Raw genomic sequence first — 15,908 nt, 5'->3', positions numbered from 1 at the left:
ATCTCTGTTTCTTTCAATTAGCATTATTCGGAATGTGGGTTCCTATTCAAAGAGGAAAAAGTAACCCCAGTGACCAAGTGTTACTGGGAGCAACACTCAAAGTAAAATTATACTGAGTGTGGGTTACAAACTGGAGGGGAACAGCTTGCCCCAGTGGCTTTGTGTACGTAGGAGAATCTATGAATATAGAATTGATCTGTTTGTGGTGAACCGAATTCAAGTGAATAACTGATTACATTCATTACGATGACAATAATTTGACTGTAAATGTGGAATGCTTCTTTCATAATACATTTCTAATTTCTGATGTATTCACTGATGAAATTGTCATTGTAGATTGTAAATATGATTGAATGCAAATTAGATAAATCGCCGATGTGTATATTTGGCATTAAGTTTGCAAAGTTAAATGTTCCATTGGGGGTGGATATATGTGACTCATTCGCATATCGTGGAAATAACAGAATAGCAATGTCGATTCACTCACTTGTCTGACGGACATATAATGTTTTCTTAAAAAAGCTTTTGGACTGATTGATATTCCAGCATGGTTAGTGCAAGCCTGTATAATGGCTCCTACATTTCTTTATCTAGACGTTAATATTGATGGGTTGGACTAACAACTGTTGACACTATTTCGCACCTGTATCTGAAAAGATTTTGTTTAACAATGTTTGAATCGGTTATTCATAATCTAAGCGCAGTTGATTTTTAAAGTGATCACTGTCCATTACTTTGTGATGTGTGTCCTTCTTGGGAGGAAGAGGTTTTGTTAAGGACGTTGCACCAGATAGTTTTAAGGCAATATTATTAAAAATCAAAATAAATTTAATAGGAAAACATTCTGATGCAATAAATAATGGACATCAGCACTTGCAATATTATGGCTGTGTTAAATAATTGAATTACAGAAAAAAAAAGAGAATACAAAAAAGAATGTTGTATAATAATACAGAAAATCGTAAAGAAGGATTTTTTCTTCAGGCATATTCGTGAGATTCTGCTGGCCGTCTACATAATTCATGTTACTGGCAGAGCTCATAAATCTAATCTTCCAAGTAGAGAGCATTTGTCTTCTTTTCGTGTGATAATGATAAACGTTCTGACTCTGCCAGATGTCCAACCTCATCACACAATCCCAATTTTTGTTCCACACCTTCTGACCATTCAACATAACCATGTGTTAAACTATAAATTGCGACAAACTCTGGATTGTTTGACTTGCAACTACAAAATATTTATTCCTTAATCAGATGTTCCTATTTTTATAGCTTTTTTTAACTGAAATAATATCTCCGCGTTCTTAACGTTTAAATTTTATACATTTACTGACAACAGGAAGCCTTAAAGAAACTGGAGTCAATGAGATTACAACTCTTTATTATTGTACTGCCTACAGGTAAGATGGTTCTGGTACTGAAAGGACAATCATCTCAGCTGTCACACGCCTTCTTTACGTTTCCTAATACTTTTGATTATTACATCTGTACCGGTATTTATAAATTCCTGCGGCAGCTCATTACAAAACTAAATCACCTTCTGTGTGAAACAGTCGCCCATCAAGAGTCTCCGAATCGGTGTTTTACTGATTCCGGGTGTTTTGTTTTTGTGAGGGTTTTGTTATGGGAAACTACAGCTACACAGAGTAAACTGTAAAGCAAAATAAATACATTCTCCCGACCAACCCCTCCACCGCCCCCAAAAAGACGTATTGAGTACCTGGTCGTGTTTCTGAGATTAATGTTCTGCCCATGTGATTGTGTTTGTCTTTTGAAAGTGCAAGTTATTTCATTTGAGAGAAGCTACTGTAATGGTTCTCATGACATTGTACTGAACAAAAAGAAACCTGAGTTCTAAAATTCAACATTAAACTAGAAAATTCAATTAATCATTTCAAATCTATTTTCTTTCATCTTACAGTTAGTCTGGTGGCAATTGTATTCTTATCTCGGAGCAAGTGTGGCCTGTCAACATGTTCCATTCGCTATCTCGTAGCCATGGCAGTGTCTGATCTACTGTTCATTATTTTTGATATCATACTTAATGAGTTTGTTTACTATTATTATCCGCCTTCTTTTCTGAACATCACTCCTGTTTGTAGTGTTCTCCACGCCCTCAGCTTCTTTACTGTGGATTGTTCTGTCTGGTTCACTGTTGCTTTTACATTTGATCGATTTGTAGCCATTTGTATTCATCAGATGAAATCTCAGTATTGCACAGAGAAAACAGCAATGAGAGTTCTAGCAACAATCTGCATTTTCTTCTCTTTAAAGAATATTCCCATTTATTTCATATATGAATCCGGAAGGATCGTCAGAAACATTCCATGGTTTTGTTACATCAAAGACAGTTATTTTGACAATGTACATTGGTTGAGTTTTACATATATTGAAATATTTTTAACACCATGTCTCCCATTCATTTTTATTGTCTTCCTCAACATTCTGACCGTCAGACACATCTTTGAGGCCGTTAAGGCACGTAAAGGACTGAGGGGTCAGAGAAAAACAGAGATTGACCCAGAGATAGACAGCAGAAAGAAATCTGTGATTTTACTCTTTGCCCTATCCGCCAATTTTATCCTTCTCTGGTTTGTGTATATTTTATATATGTTCAATTTTTTTTGTTACGTGGATGATTTTTATCTCTTTGGACAAGTTGCATACATGCTGCGGAATCTAAGTTGCTGCACAAATGCAGTTATTTACGTGGGTACGCAGAAAAACTTTAGAGATCAGTTAAAGTATGCTGTGAAATATCCAGTTATAAAAACAATTCAATTGATTAATAAATCCAAGTGACTGAGAGCCAACATGAGATGCAGCAGATAATGGAACGAGGTGTCCACGTGAAGAATGAACGAAATGGAAAAAGGGGAGAAGCAACAGGATTTTGTTGTTTTTTTCCAATGAGAAAGAAATGACTCCATCAAAGAGCAACACGGAAGAGACTCGAGTAACAAAGTCAAAGCAAACTGCTCTTCGCAATGAGCAGCAGAATAGAGAAAACTAACAACAAAACCCAAACGGAAAGAGGAATGATTCATGCCTCAGAACGAAAAAAAATCTCCCAAGGAATCACTGCACAGCAAGTGGAGCAGACTCAAAAATAAACTGTCTGGTGAATGTAACATCATTTTCTGCAGGGCAGAGTGGGAAACCTTTTCTCTAAGAACTCTCAGGTCCACACATCTGGACAAATTACAAAAGCATCGGCGTCTTCCAATTAAAAAAAAATAAATAGCATACTGTATAAAATATGTTTTTAAATTATAAATATGTTTCCAGGTATACTTCGTTTCCGTTCACTCCCCCGGATTGATCCAGAAATCAGTTCCTTCATTTGTTTATATTTTTCTCATGATTTATGTAATCTGAATCAGAGGACCGGAAAAATGTTGCTGCATGATCTAATCCATTTTTTTTTTAGATATTTAGCTATTAAAGGTCATTTTCACAAATTCCAGGAGCAGCAATTACTGTTTTCTAATCTGTTGGGTTGTTTTGGGAATTTTGGGGAAAAGAAAGATTAGAATAAAAATGACACTTTTCAAAAAGACAGAGATACAAAGGCAAAAACCTCGTGCTCGAAGTATTAAAGCAGAAAGAAATCGACACAACTGCTTGACACAGTTGTTTCAGGGAAGTATCTTTGGACGTAGAAGTGTGTCTGCGAAAAAATTAACCATCAGTCAAACTCCAAGATGAACTTGAAGGAAACTGCGAGAGAGTGCTAAGTTCATAGTTTTTAAAATATTTTAAGTGAAACCTCACTGTCCTTTTTATGGAAGTCTGCAATAGTGAATAGAGTGGATTCTTTGTGATGATATGTTTATTGAGTTTTGCCTTTTGATTAAATTTAAATTTACAAAATATTGATATTGAAGTTGCCTGGAGCAGTGCTTTATTAGAGCAGTAAGACTGCTATTTGTCGTCCCTATCGATTGTTCAGGTGTAAAGATTCTTTTTAGGAGAGTGATGTGACCTTCCTCTAGGATGTGAGGGGTTAGGGAGAGTTTCCATGCTACTGTTGAGTATGTTGACAGTAAGAGTGTTTGGTTATGAATTCATTCAGATTATTTTGATCAGCTGGAACGGCAGTTAGAGGCAGTGATGAATTTACAGGAGCATAGCAGTTTAGGAATGGAGAAAATCCGCAGATACAGTCATGTATATGGGTTACGTCTATTAAAGTTCAGAAGAAGAGGCAGGTAGTGCTGGAATTTCTGGTGGCGATCCTCATCTCAAAGAATTATGCTGCTTGGGCTGTACTCGAGATGGATCTCAGATGCATGTAGCACCAGCAGTCAGGTTTCTGTCACCAAGCCAGGCTTTAATGTAACGTAAAATGTCAGGTTGCAAGCGATTGGTTGTGATAGGAACCTCTAAATTCAGTGGTAGAAACATTCTGCAGGGGACCGCGTGAATGGCTTGTTGCCTCCTCAGTGCCCTGATCAAGAATATCTTGGACAGGGTGCACAATGCGCTCAAAGGTAAAAACAATGACTGCAGATGCTGGAAACCAGATTCGGGAATACCGTGGTGCTGGAAAAGCACAGCAGTTCAGGCAGCATCCGAGGAGCAGTGAAATCGACATTTCGGGCTAGAGTCCTTCATCAGGAATACAGGCAGAGTGCCTGAAGGGTGGAGAGATAAATGAGAGGAGTGTGGGAGTGGGGAGGAAACAGCATAGAGTACAATAGGTGAGTGGGGGTGGGGATTAAGGTGAAAGGTCTGGGCGGAGGGTGGAGTGGACAGGTGGAAAAGAAGATGAGCCAGTCGTACAGGTCATAGGGATGGTGCTGAGCTGGAGTTTGGGAACTGGGGTGGGGTGGGGGAAGGGAAAATTAGAAAAGTGGTGAAGTCCACATTGATGCCCTGGGGTTGACGTGTTCCGAGGAGGAAGATGAGGCGTTCTGAGGAAGCGGCGGTGAAGATGGCCCAGGACCTGCATGTCCTCGACTGAGTGGGAGGGGGAGTTGAAATTTTGGGCCAAAGGGCAGTATGGTTGCTTCGTGCGGGTGTGCCAAAGATGTTCCCTAAAACAGAGCGCTGAGAATAGAAAGCAGGTGAACCCCAAGGCTGAGTAAGAAAATGGATCAAAAGAGGACGGGGGTATCATTTTTGATAAGGGATAGCATTACATCCAAATACAGACCTAAGACAAACCAGTATGGGACATGAGAATTCATTGGCGGATCATGGAAATCCCTAAGGCTTTCTACAGCATCATCACGAATTAAACAATGAGTAGAGTAAGATTAGGGCTCATGGAGCATAGTAGTGCAAAGTGGTGCGTGGAGTCAGATGAGATAGATTTAGCTCTAAATGAACACGTTTCGTCAGTATTCACATTAAAAAAAGACAATGTGTGCGAGGATAATACTGAAATACAAGCTACTAGACCAGAGGGGATTGTTGTGCTTAAGGAGGAGTTATGAGCAGTTCTGGAAACTGTGTAAAATGTTGGTTGAGCTAATGTGAGAGCATTGCGTGTAGTTTAGGAGTCCAAATTATATGGTGGATGTGACAACATTGTCGAAGGTGCACAGGACATATAGCAGTGTATGAATGGACGAGAGAGTTTCAGTTGTGAAGTGAAATTGGACAGATTAAGCTGTCGAAGGAGTAGAGAAGATGTAAGGAACAATGCTGGCCATCGAGAGGATGATGGATATCTGGAACTCATAGTCTGTGAGGATGAGGGAGTTAAAAAATTACACAATATTTAAGAAGGATTTCCATGTGCACGTGCAATGATAAGGCAGACAAGGTTGAGGAAATGGGATTAAACTGGTTTGTTGATCCCCTGACTCGCTGCCATTATCATGGAAGCTTAAATCAACAAATCTGGAAACAAGGCTGGAAATATTCGGTAGACTAAGGAGTGAAAAACAGTTATCATTAAAGTTCGATGTTTTATCTTCAGAATTCTCGTCAACGAATTTGCCCATGAATAGTTTCTGCGTAATATGTTCTGAACCAGTGAAATTATTCCAGTTTTGTCCTGTCGAATTTCTCTAAAAGAAACGCTATTCGTAGCGAGGAATTCTGTGCACTTTCTGGTTAATGGTGATGTCTGTAGGGAATCTTTACATTTTGATTAACTATGAGTGGAGTTCCGACCCCATGTCAGATTTCTGATTCCTCCGTCCATCACCACTTACAAAATACCAGGCAGCATTCCGGGAAACCTTTGCCTTAATCATGATTAGATTAGATAACTTACAGTGTGGAAACAGACCCCAACAAGTCCACACCGATCCGTCAACCACCCAGACCAGTTCCCCTACATTTGTCTCTTCAACGAACACTACGGAAGATTTAGCATGGCCAATTCATCTCACATGCATATTTTTGGAGGTTGGGAGGAAACCGGAGCATCCGGACAAAACCTACGAAGATATGGGGAGAATGTGCAAACGCCACACAATCAGTCCCTGAGGCGGGAATTGAACACGGGTCTCTGATGCTATGGGGTGGCAGTGGTCACCACTGTGCCACCGTGATGCAAAATCTCAGCCGACCAATATAATTTCTGTCCATGTTCTCATTCTCATAATTTCTAAATAACTGCATCGACCATCATTCTTCTCCATCATTAATTGTCCTTTAATTGAATTGCTAGCTGCAGCGTTCAGACGACTAGGGATAGTCAACACGATTTTGTGAAGCGTAGGTCGTTACTCACACATATTATTGCGTTCTTTGAGAAGGTGACTAAACAGGTGGATGGGAGTAAAGTGGTTGACATGGTGTATATGGGTATCTGTAAATGTTTGATAAGTTCCCCATGGTAGGCTATTGCACAAAATACGGAGGCATGGGATTGATTTATCGGTTTGGAAAAGAATTTGGTTAGCTGGAAAAAGACAGAGGGTGGTAGTTTACGGGAAATGTTCATCCTGGAGTTCAGTTATTGTGATGTACCACAACGATCTGTTTTCGGGCCAATGCGATTTGTCATTTTTCTAAAGGGTGTCCTGGATGCAGACGTAAAAGGATTGGATAGTAACTTTGCGTATGGAACTAAAGGCAGTGGAGTTGTGGATAGTGCTGAAGGATGTTGCAGGTCACAGACGTGCATCGATAAGCTGACGAGCTGGTCTGAGAGTTGGAAAATTGAGTTTAATGAGAAAAAGTGTGAGGTGACTCACTTTTGAAGGAACAGCAGGAATAAAGAGTACTGGGCTAATGTTACGATTCTTGGTAATATCAATAAGCAGACAGATCTTGGAGTCCATACACATCTATCCCTGAAAGTGGCCATCCAAGTTGATAGGATCGTTAAGAAGACAGACGGTGTGTTTGGTTTTATTGGTAGAGTGACTACGTTTTGAAGCCACGAAGTCATGTTGCACGTATACAAACTTCTGGTGCAGCTGTACTTGGAATATTGCATATATTTCTGGTCACTGCATTATAGGAAGGATGTAAAAGCTTAGAAAATGATACAGACGAAATTTATTAGGATGTTGCCTGGTATGGAGGGAAGGTTGTATGGCGAAAGTCTGATGACATTGATACTGTTTTTGTTAGAGAGAATAAAGTTGAGAGATAATTTAATTAAGACGTATAAGACAATCAGAGGGTGAGATAGGGTGGATAGGGAGAGTATTTTTCCTCGGATGGTGATGGCTAGCATGATGGGACGGAGCTTTTGAATTGAGGAGAATAGATGTAGGATAGATGTTAGAGGTAGTTTCTTTATTCAGAGAGTCGTCCGGGCATGGAACGCCCTGCATTCAACAGAAGCAGACTCACCAACTTGAAGGGCATTTAAATATTAATTGCCAAAACATATGGATGAAAACGGAATGGCATAGGTTAGGTAGCCTTCAGATTGATTCCACAGTTTGGTGCAATCTTGAAGTTTGAAAGGCCTGTGCTAACTTGGAATGTTCTACGTTCTATGTATTGGTTTGTTGGAAGGACATCAATATGTCATTCAATGTTAGTAAAACAAGGCAGCTGGTAATCTTCAGCAAGCAGGGAAGAAAACATGCCCCTAATTTTATCTATGTGGTAATGTAGAGATGGCCAGCTACGTCAAATTCCACAGAGTACAAATAATCAAAAAGGTCTTCTGCTATAGGACATCGATGCTTTAGGTCAGAAAACATACTGACGCCTCTAAGTCATCAGAAAATTGAGGCAACTCAGCATGTTCAAAATGACTCCGACGTTTTCTTTTTATAGATGCACCATAGAAAACACCCAGATGCATCACAGCTTCGTATGGCAAAAGAACTGGCCAAGACTGAAAGAAATTACAGAGAATTGTGAACGCAGCCCAGTCCATCATGTCAACTAACCTTCCATCCACTGACTTTGTATGTACTTCCCACTGCCACAGTAAAGCAGATATAACAAAAGACCCCTTCTACATTGATTTCGACTCCCTTCCATCCTCTTCCATCTGGCACAAGATGCAAGTGTTTGAAAACATAGGCCAATGTTACAATGCAACATCCTCGCAGCCATTATCAGATTTTTGAACAGGTCTCTCATATATTGAATTTGATTTTTCTCTGTATAATTTCTGTATCTATAAGACTGTATTCTCTATTCTGTTCTATTATCATGATGTACTTATGCAAGTTATGGTTTTCTTGGGGAGGACATGAAACAATACCTTTCACTGAATCTAGGCACATGTGACAACAATTGAGGCGGCACGGTGGCACAGTGGTTAGCACTGCTGCCTCCCATGCCAGAGACACGGGTTCAATTGACACATGAGGCAATTGTCTGTGTGGAGTTTGCACGTTCTCTCCTCCCACAGTCCCAAAATGTGCAGGTGAGGTAAATTGCCCAGGCTAAATTGCCCGTACTGTTAGGTGAAGGGGTAAATGTAGGGGAATGGGTCTGGGTGGGTTGGTCTTCGGAGGGTCGGTGTGGACATGTTGGACCGAAGGGCCTGTTTCCACACTGTAAGTAATCTAATCTCAAACAAAGCCAAATGATTAAGTTTGCAATAAATGACATAGAGAGAAAGGAGATCCAACAGCCATAATTTGGCGAACAACGTAAGGTTTGTATTGCCAGAACGATGTGATGCCCATGTTAATAGTCGTGCCACAGGCATGTGGATGAAAAGAAACAAGAGAGAGACAGACAGGGGAAGTGATGGAGAGAGGGAGAGAGAATGTGGTCATAGAGTTATATAATTGTTACAGAAAAGAAGCAGATTACTCGGCCTATCATGCTAGCACTTGCTCGTCAAACAAGCTTCATTCCTTTGTGCCAAACTTCCACCTTTTCTCCACACACTTATTCTCAATTTCTCTTCAGATAGACATCCCATGCCCTCTTGCATATATCAACTGATACTGCCTCTGCCAGAAATCCAGACACTTTTCCCAATGCCCTGACTTACTATTGAGTTCATGTGCATTTTGTCACATCACTTTTGCTTATTCTGCAAATCACTGTGAATTTGTGCTGCATTATTCCTTTTCTAATGTATGCAGCAACTGCTTGTCGCTGTCATCTCTATCGAGCTATACCATGGCCTTCTATACCACATATTGCAAGACCCTGTCATCCCTCTTCCATTCAAGGACCAGCGTCCCAGCTGATTCCATCTATCCTCATAACGTTTGCATTCCATCTCTACAACCGGACTTGGAAATTGCTTTCATGCATATAGTAAAGCCCTTCAGCACTGGGTACATTGGAATATCAGTCTCTGTGCTTTCGAAGCTCTTCACCAGACTCCACTTGTCTCGTAGCTTCATTCAGGTCATGGTATGTCTACTTTCATTTGGTACTTTGATACATGAAACATAATCGCACGGAAGTTGTTTAAGTGACACTACATCAAGTGTGCAACACAATAGAATATTGTCTCCAATATTCATAAAATCGCATCCTTATTAATGCTCAGAAAATGGTCTTCCAGCCGTGCAGTTGCTCAAGGTTTAGACAGTCGATCTGGATCGGCTGAGGGTTGGAGGGAAGAAGGACCTGTTCCTGGGCTTTACACTTTCGTTGTTCTTTGTTATTTGTACACAAACTACAGAGTATACAGACTGGCGCATTATGACGAACAGAGGTGAAGCAATGCTTCACTGTCAGGTTGTCCACTTGAGAGATGTCAGCTGGGTTGTGTCTTTGAGTCAAGTGCACATTATCGCCGATGTTATGAGGGAGGGATATGCTGCCAGTGGAGAGATCAATACAGAAGTATTTCTTCAGATGAAGTTGTTGGTTCTGACAGTAAGCATTGTATGTGAAACAATTTACCGCATTAAAAAAGAGTAGAGTTTATTTTATTAAACACACACATTGAATTATTGGATGCTGAATAAATGTCTCACCTTGTGGAGAGTTTGGAATCAGACACCAGAATATTGACATCAAGTTGGTTTGAAGCAAAGGAACATGCAAATGGAATCAAATTGTTTTTACCCTTTGCAGTCTATCCCTGTTGACCTAAGAGATGGGTGGACGTGCTGTGGTTCGTTTCGCCAAGATGATTGTTTTGTTAGACGTACATGTTTGGCTGAATCAAAAGAAAGAATGACCCAACAGGGATAGTGACATAAATTGAGGGCTCAAGGGCAGAGTCATTCACTGGTTCAGAGAAGAGATGGTTCAGGTTGGTGAATATTTTCTGTGCCTCTCTCTGCCTGTTTCTCTTCATTTTATTCGATCGTTCTCTCTCTCTCTCCCTCACTTACTCAGTGTCTCCTACTCTCCCTCTCTCTCGCTTTTTGTTTCAGTGCCTTTCTCCCTCTGCCTCTTTCACTCTCACTGATTCTCCCTCTTTCACACTCATGTCTCTCTCTCTCTCACTGCCTCTTTTTCTCCATATCTCCTTCTCTCTCTCTGTCTCTGTCGCTATTCTTTTCTCTCTCACTCTCTTGTCTTCCTCAATGACTCTCTCTCTCTCTCTCTCTCTCTCCCGCACTCTCTCTCTCTCTCTCTCTCTCTCCCCCACTCCCTCTCTCTCTCACTGGCTCTCTCTCTCTCACGTATACACACACACAAACACACTGTCAATCTCACTGTCACTCTGTCTTTCTATTCCTCTGTCTCTGTAACTCTCCCTTTCTCTCTAAATGTCTTTCTCGCTGTGTCTCTCCTCTACTCCTGTTTCCCACTTCTTACCTTTTCCTGCCTCATTGTCTCTCTCCCTGAGTTTCCTTTCCGTATGTATCTCTCTAGCTTTCCCTCGCTGTCTCTCACTCTCACACTTTCTGTCTCAGTGCCTCTCTCTCTCTGTCTCTCTGACTCACTGCCTCAAACTCTCTCTCTCCCCGCTGTCTCTATCTCACTGCTGTACTCTCTTTATGTCACTGTCTCCAACTGTCTCTCTTTCAGTGTCCCTCACTGTCTGAGTCACTCTCCCTCTCTCTCAATGACTTCCTCTCGTCCTTACAGTATCGCTTCTTCACACAGACACAGTTACTCTCTCCCTCATTGACTCCATCTGTTCCTCTTTTTGCTCTTCCCAAATCCATGTCTCTCTCCATCTGTTTCTGTCTTTGTGCATATCTCTGTTTCTACAGTCTTTGACTTGCTGCCTTTCCCTCACTGTCTGTCTGTGTCCTACACCGTATCTCTGTTGCGCATCATCTCTCTTTCACTTTCAATCTCCCACTGTCGCGCTCTCTGTCCTTCCTTCTTGTTCTTTCCCATCTTTCTCTCTCTGTTTCTCTCACGGTCTCTTAGTCGATCACTGACTCCGTCTCTCTCACATTCTCTCTCCCTCTGTCTGCTTCTCATTCAGTCTCTTTCTCATTCTTCCCATCTCAGTCTCTCTCTCTATCTGCCTTTTGTTCTCAGTTACTGCCTCTCTCGCTTTGGCCTTGTTGCTCAGTCTTTCCCACTCTGCATATCTGATTGCCTCTTTCTCCCTCATATGCACGAACTCCCTCTCTGTCTCTTACTCTCTGTGTTACCTTTTGCCTCTGTGTCTTTCCATCTCTCTCTAACAACCTGTCTGTGCGTCTTTCTCTCATTGTTTCTCCGTGTGTCTGTCTTCTTTTCCCTCTCACTCTCTGTTTCTCTCTCAACCTGTCTCGCTCCGTGTCCCCCTCTTTCTCTATCTATCTATCTGAAACAAGAAGCTGAAACATAACATTTTATTTACAAATACTGGGTTTCACAAGGTAATGTAAGTGAAACGTGGAAAAGTTCCTATTTGAACCTCTGAATTATAATTCTTAAAGCACACTATTATTTAGATAGATGGTAAATTATATTTTTCCGGCTGTACAGTGGGTAGGTTGATGCTCACCTGGGTGATCTATACCAGTGACACTCAGAGTAAATACCTGCAGGTACAGGAACAGCAGCTCAGTGTTAATGTAATGGAGTTTGAACTAAGTTCATTCTGACGTCTCAATGAGGGGCAATTATCTGGACATTGTGTTCCAGGAGGCATCAGCATATGCTTGGATTTGCACTTTGGAAGTATCTGTGGTGAGAGGTAGTCCGGTGTCCAGAGGGGAGTGCAGTTTTCGAACCTCTGAGGTAGCAGTGGAAAACAAACCCCAGCTTGGTTTATTCACTGGATAAATCAACTGTAATTATCTATCCCGAACTGTTTTCGAAATGAATACGGTGAACCGCGAATCACTGGTAACCATCTATGGAAAGAAACCGGAGTTAATGCTTCGAGTCTGCTCGAAGATGCCTGTTGCATGGAACGCAGAGTAAGTAGCTTTTATTTTGTTATGGATCAGGCCAGACCCCCTCAAAATGTTTTAAGAAGGTAGCGGAGACCCTAATTTCATCCTATTTTAAAGGCAGAAGTGAAAGGTGCACACCCGGTGAAATACAAGTGGTGAAACTACTCGGCTTTAAGCAACACAGAATTTATTTAAACACGACAGTTGAAACAAAAACTAAGGAAAGTGGAATTTAAAATAAACTCACTATGGAACACATTAACTGACCTGACACAGTAACTAAGACTAAATAACTGTTCCAATACAGTTTTCTTTTTTTGTTTTGCGTGTTTTCTAACTGAGGTATGAATAAAATGACCCATAAAATCACATTTAGAATGCAGCACCTTACACTAACCTCGAAAGCAGGTAAAAGTTAGGGTCTAGGCAATCGACTTGATACTCTTCAGGGAGTTTGGTCAGTTCCATAATATTAGAAATGGGTGGATAAACAAGGAGGTAATGGAGAGCAGGCCAGGACAGGACGGAAGCTGAATATGTGACAATAAATGCGAAGAATAGGAGAGCATGGACACTGGGAAAAAAGTGAACTTCCCATCAGCCATGCTCCATCTTTGAATATGATCCTGATTGATCCTTTGTCACACAGTCACATACCTGTTCTTTTCCCATACCTATTGACACTTTCATCTTCTGGAAATTGATATATTTCTTTCTTTCAAAAAAAATCACAATGACTTTGTCTCCAAATGGCTGCCATTGTCTGAGTGACGTCATTTGTCATCATCTCAGTTGTAAATGGTGTCCTGTGTGTCTGATGAGTCCCTGGGCCCTTACTCTGGACCCCCAGGCCAGGGGACCCTTCATAATTACATCACAAGCCCTGTCAGAATCCGATAAACGTCATTGAGACACATCACCTTGAGATACCGTCCTGGCCCACCCAACCCCCTACTCTCCTCACAGGTCCAACCTGACACAGCAAGAATTATTCTGGTAAGTCCTTACTGCTCTCTCCACACATCAGTTATCATTTTCCATAGGTACCTGGATCAACACTGTAAATAATACTCCAGCTGTGGTCTCGCTGGACATGCTTTCAATCTGTACTGAAATCCTTGGGCAATGAACGTCAATATGCATTTTGTCTTTCTGACATGTTCCTACCCTGCTGCACTTTCATTTTGGATTTCAGTGACATCTGGACAAGGATGCCATAGATACATACCGCAAGAAAACAGACCCTTCAGTGCAACCTGTCCATACCCATCAGGTTCCCAAACGAAACTCGTTCCATTTCGCTCAATTTGGTCCATATCACTCTGGACCTTTCCTATTCATGCATCTGTCCAAAGGTCATTGAAATGTTGTAACTGTACCTTTATCTCCCTCTTCCACTGGTTGTTCAGTCCACACATGAACCACTCTCTGTGTAAAAATGCTGCCCTCAGGTCCCTTTTGAATCTCTCTTCTCTCACCCAAACACTACACACTCCAGTTTTGAACTCCCCGACCCGAGGGAAAAGACGTTTGCTATTCACCTCATCTATGTTCTTCCTGATTTTATAATGTCACCACTGAACCCCCTGTCCTGCAGTGAATAAATAGCCCAGCCTATATCTCCTCTCCTTATTAAGGTTTGTGATGAGAGTGGGAAAGATATAAAAGAGACCTCAAGGGCAACTATTTCACGCAGGGGTGGTATGTGTATGAAATGAGCTGTCAGAGGAAGTGATGGAGGTGAGTAGAATTACATCATTTAAAAAAGCATCTGGATGGCTACATGAATAGGAGGGGCTTGGAGGGTTATGTCCAGGATGCTGGCAAGTGGGACGACATTTGGGTTGGGATATCTAGTCGGCATGGACGGGTTGGACGGAAGGGTCTGTTTCCATGCTGTACATCTCTAGGACTCTATGCCAATATTGACCCATTCTGTCACTATTTGAATAATACTCTGCAATTCTGTCCCTTACTTCCTACTGACATGGACAATTTCACATATGCCCCTTCCATGGGTTTAACAATTTACTTGACTTGTTTAGATCACTCCCAAAGCCTCCTGACCTTCTCTAAATCGGTTAAAATGGTGCACAGGTTTGAATAATCATCAAACCTGGATAGTTTTACGTTTGATTCACCCATCCAAATTACTGATGTACGCTGTGAATAGCTGGATCTTCACCAGTGTCAGTTTGTGATCAGTATGTAATACTGGGAGCTTGTACAACGTGCTGTGGGACATATCAATCCATTAAAGGTACTGTGTAAGTGCACATTGTTGTGGACATTTTCAAGGTCCTGTTGTACTTGGAGTCTGCGTACGCATCTCCTCGAACTATCCCGAAGAGAGCCGTAGGCCTATTGCACCTATTCTGAAATTTTAGCTCGACCCTATAACTCCTGGAAGAAATTCCCATCTTCACCTAAAAATCGTGCCCACGGGAGAAAACCAGAATGTCTGCTGAATTAATGGGCAAACACCACGCAGGATGATAGAGAATCATTTTTTGTTTACTGACAAGTGTATCCTGGATCTCTTTCACTGTCTCGCCAATGTAGTTATGAATTGAACAAGCTGTTCTTTTCATCCTTTCCAGTTTTTCCAGTGTGTTCCCTAGAGTATGGCTCAAGGATGCTGACAAATCTGAAAATGAGGACACTCTGCCTGTTCTTGTTGGTATTGCTCCCCATCCCCATCTCAGATGCAGCTATTCTGGATAACCATGTCATTCAGTAAGTGTCAGGGAAACAGATCTTACCTGACCAGCTCTGTCAGCTGGGGGCTACGCTCAATCCGAGGTCAAATCGGAGCCTGGTTGCATGGAGCAGACTGACATAAATGGAAAGAATACGGCAGGTATAGGGAGCGCTCTGTAGCTGTGGGAAATAAGTCTCAACCCATTACCCAGGACATTTATTACTCCCTGAGGGTCTTCCATGGAAACTATTACCGGATTTCCTCGGGTCGCATCACGAAGAGTGAAATTGATTGCATCCACTGACCTCAAACTAAGGGAGAGAGAGAAATACGTCAGAGTGAGGTTTGAAGAGAAAGTCCAAATCCCACACATGCAGGTAACATGGTACTTTATGCTGAATCATCTCACTCATCTCTCAGGTTCCCTTTGGCTCCCTCTGTCCACCTCGCTTTTATTTGCATTTTCTACAGGTCTGCAAGTCTTTTCTCTCTATCTATCTTTTCTGTTCCCTTGCTGTTTAGTTGTTCTATACCTTGTCCTTATGCCCCAAACGTTTTTTCTGTTCT

This window comes from Hemiscyllium ocellatum, chromosome 51 (assembly GCF_020745735.1).
Source record: "Hemiscyllium ocellatum isolate sHemOce1 chromosome 51, sHemOce1.pat.X.cur, whole genome shotgun sequence".
NCBI lineage: Eukaryota > Metazoa > Chordata > Chondrichthyes > Orectolobiformes > Hemiscylliidae > Hemiscyllium > Hemiscyllium ocellatum.
Note: the sequence above shows the minus strand (reverse complement) of the source record.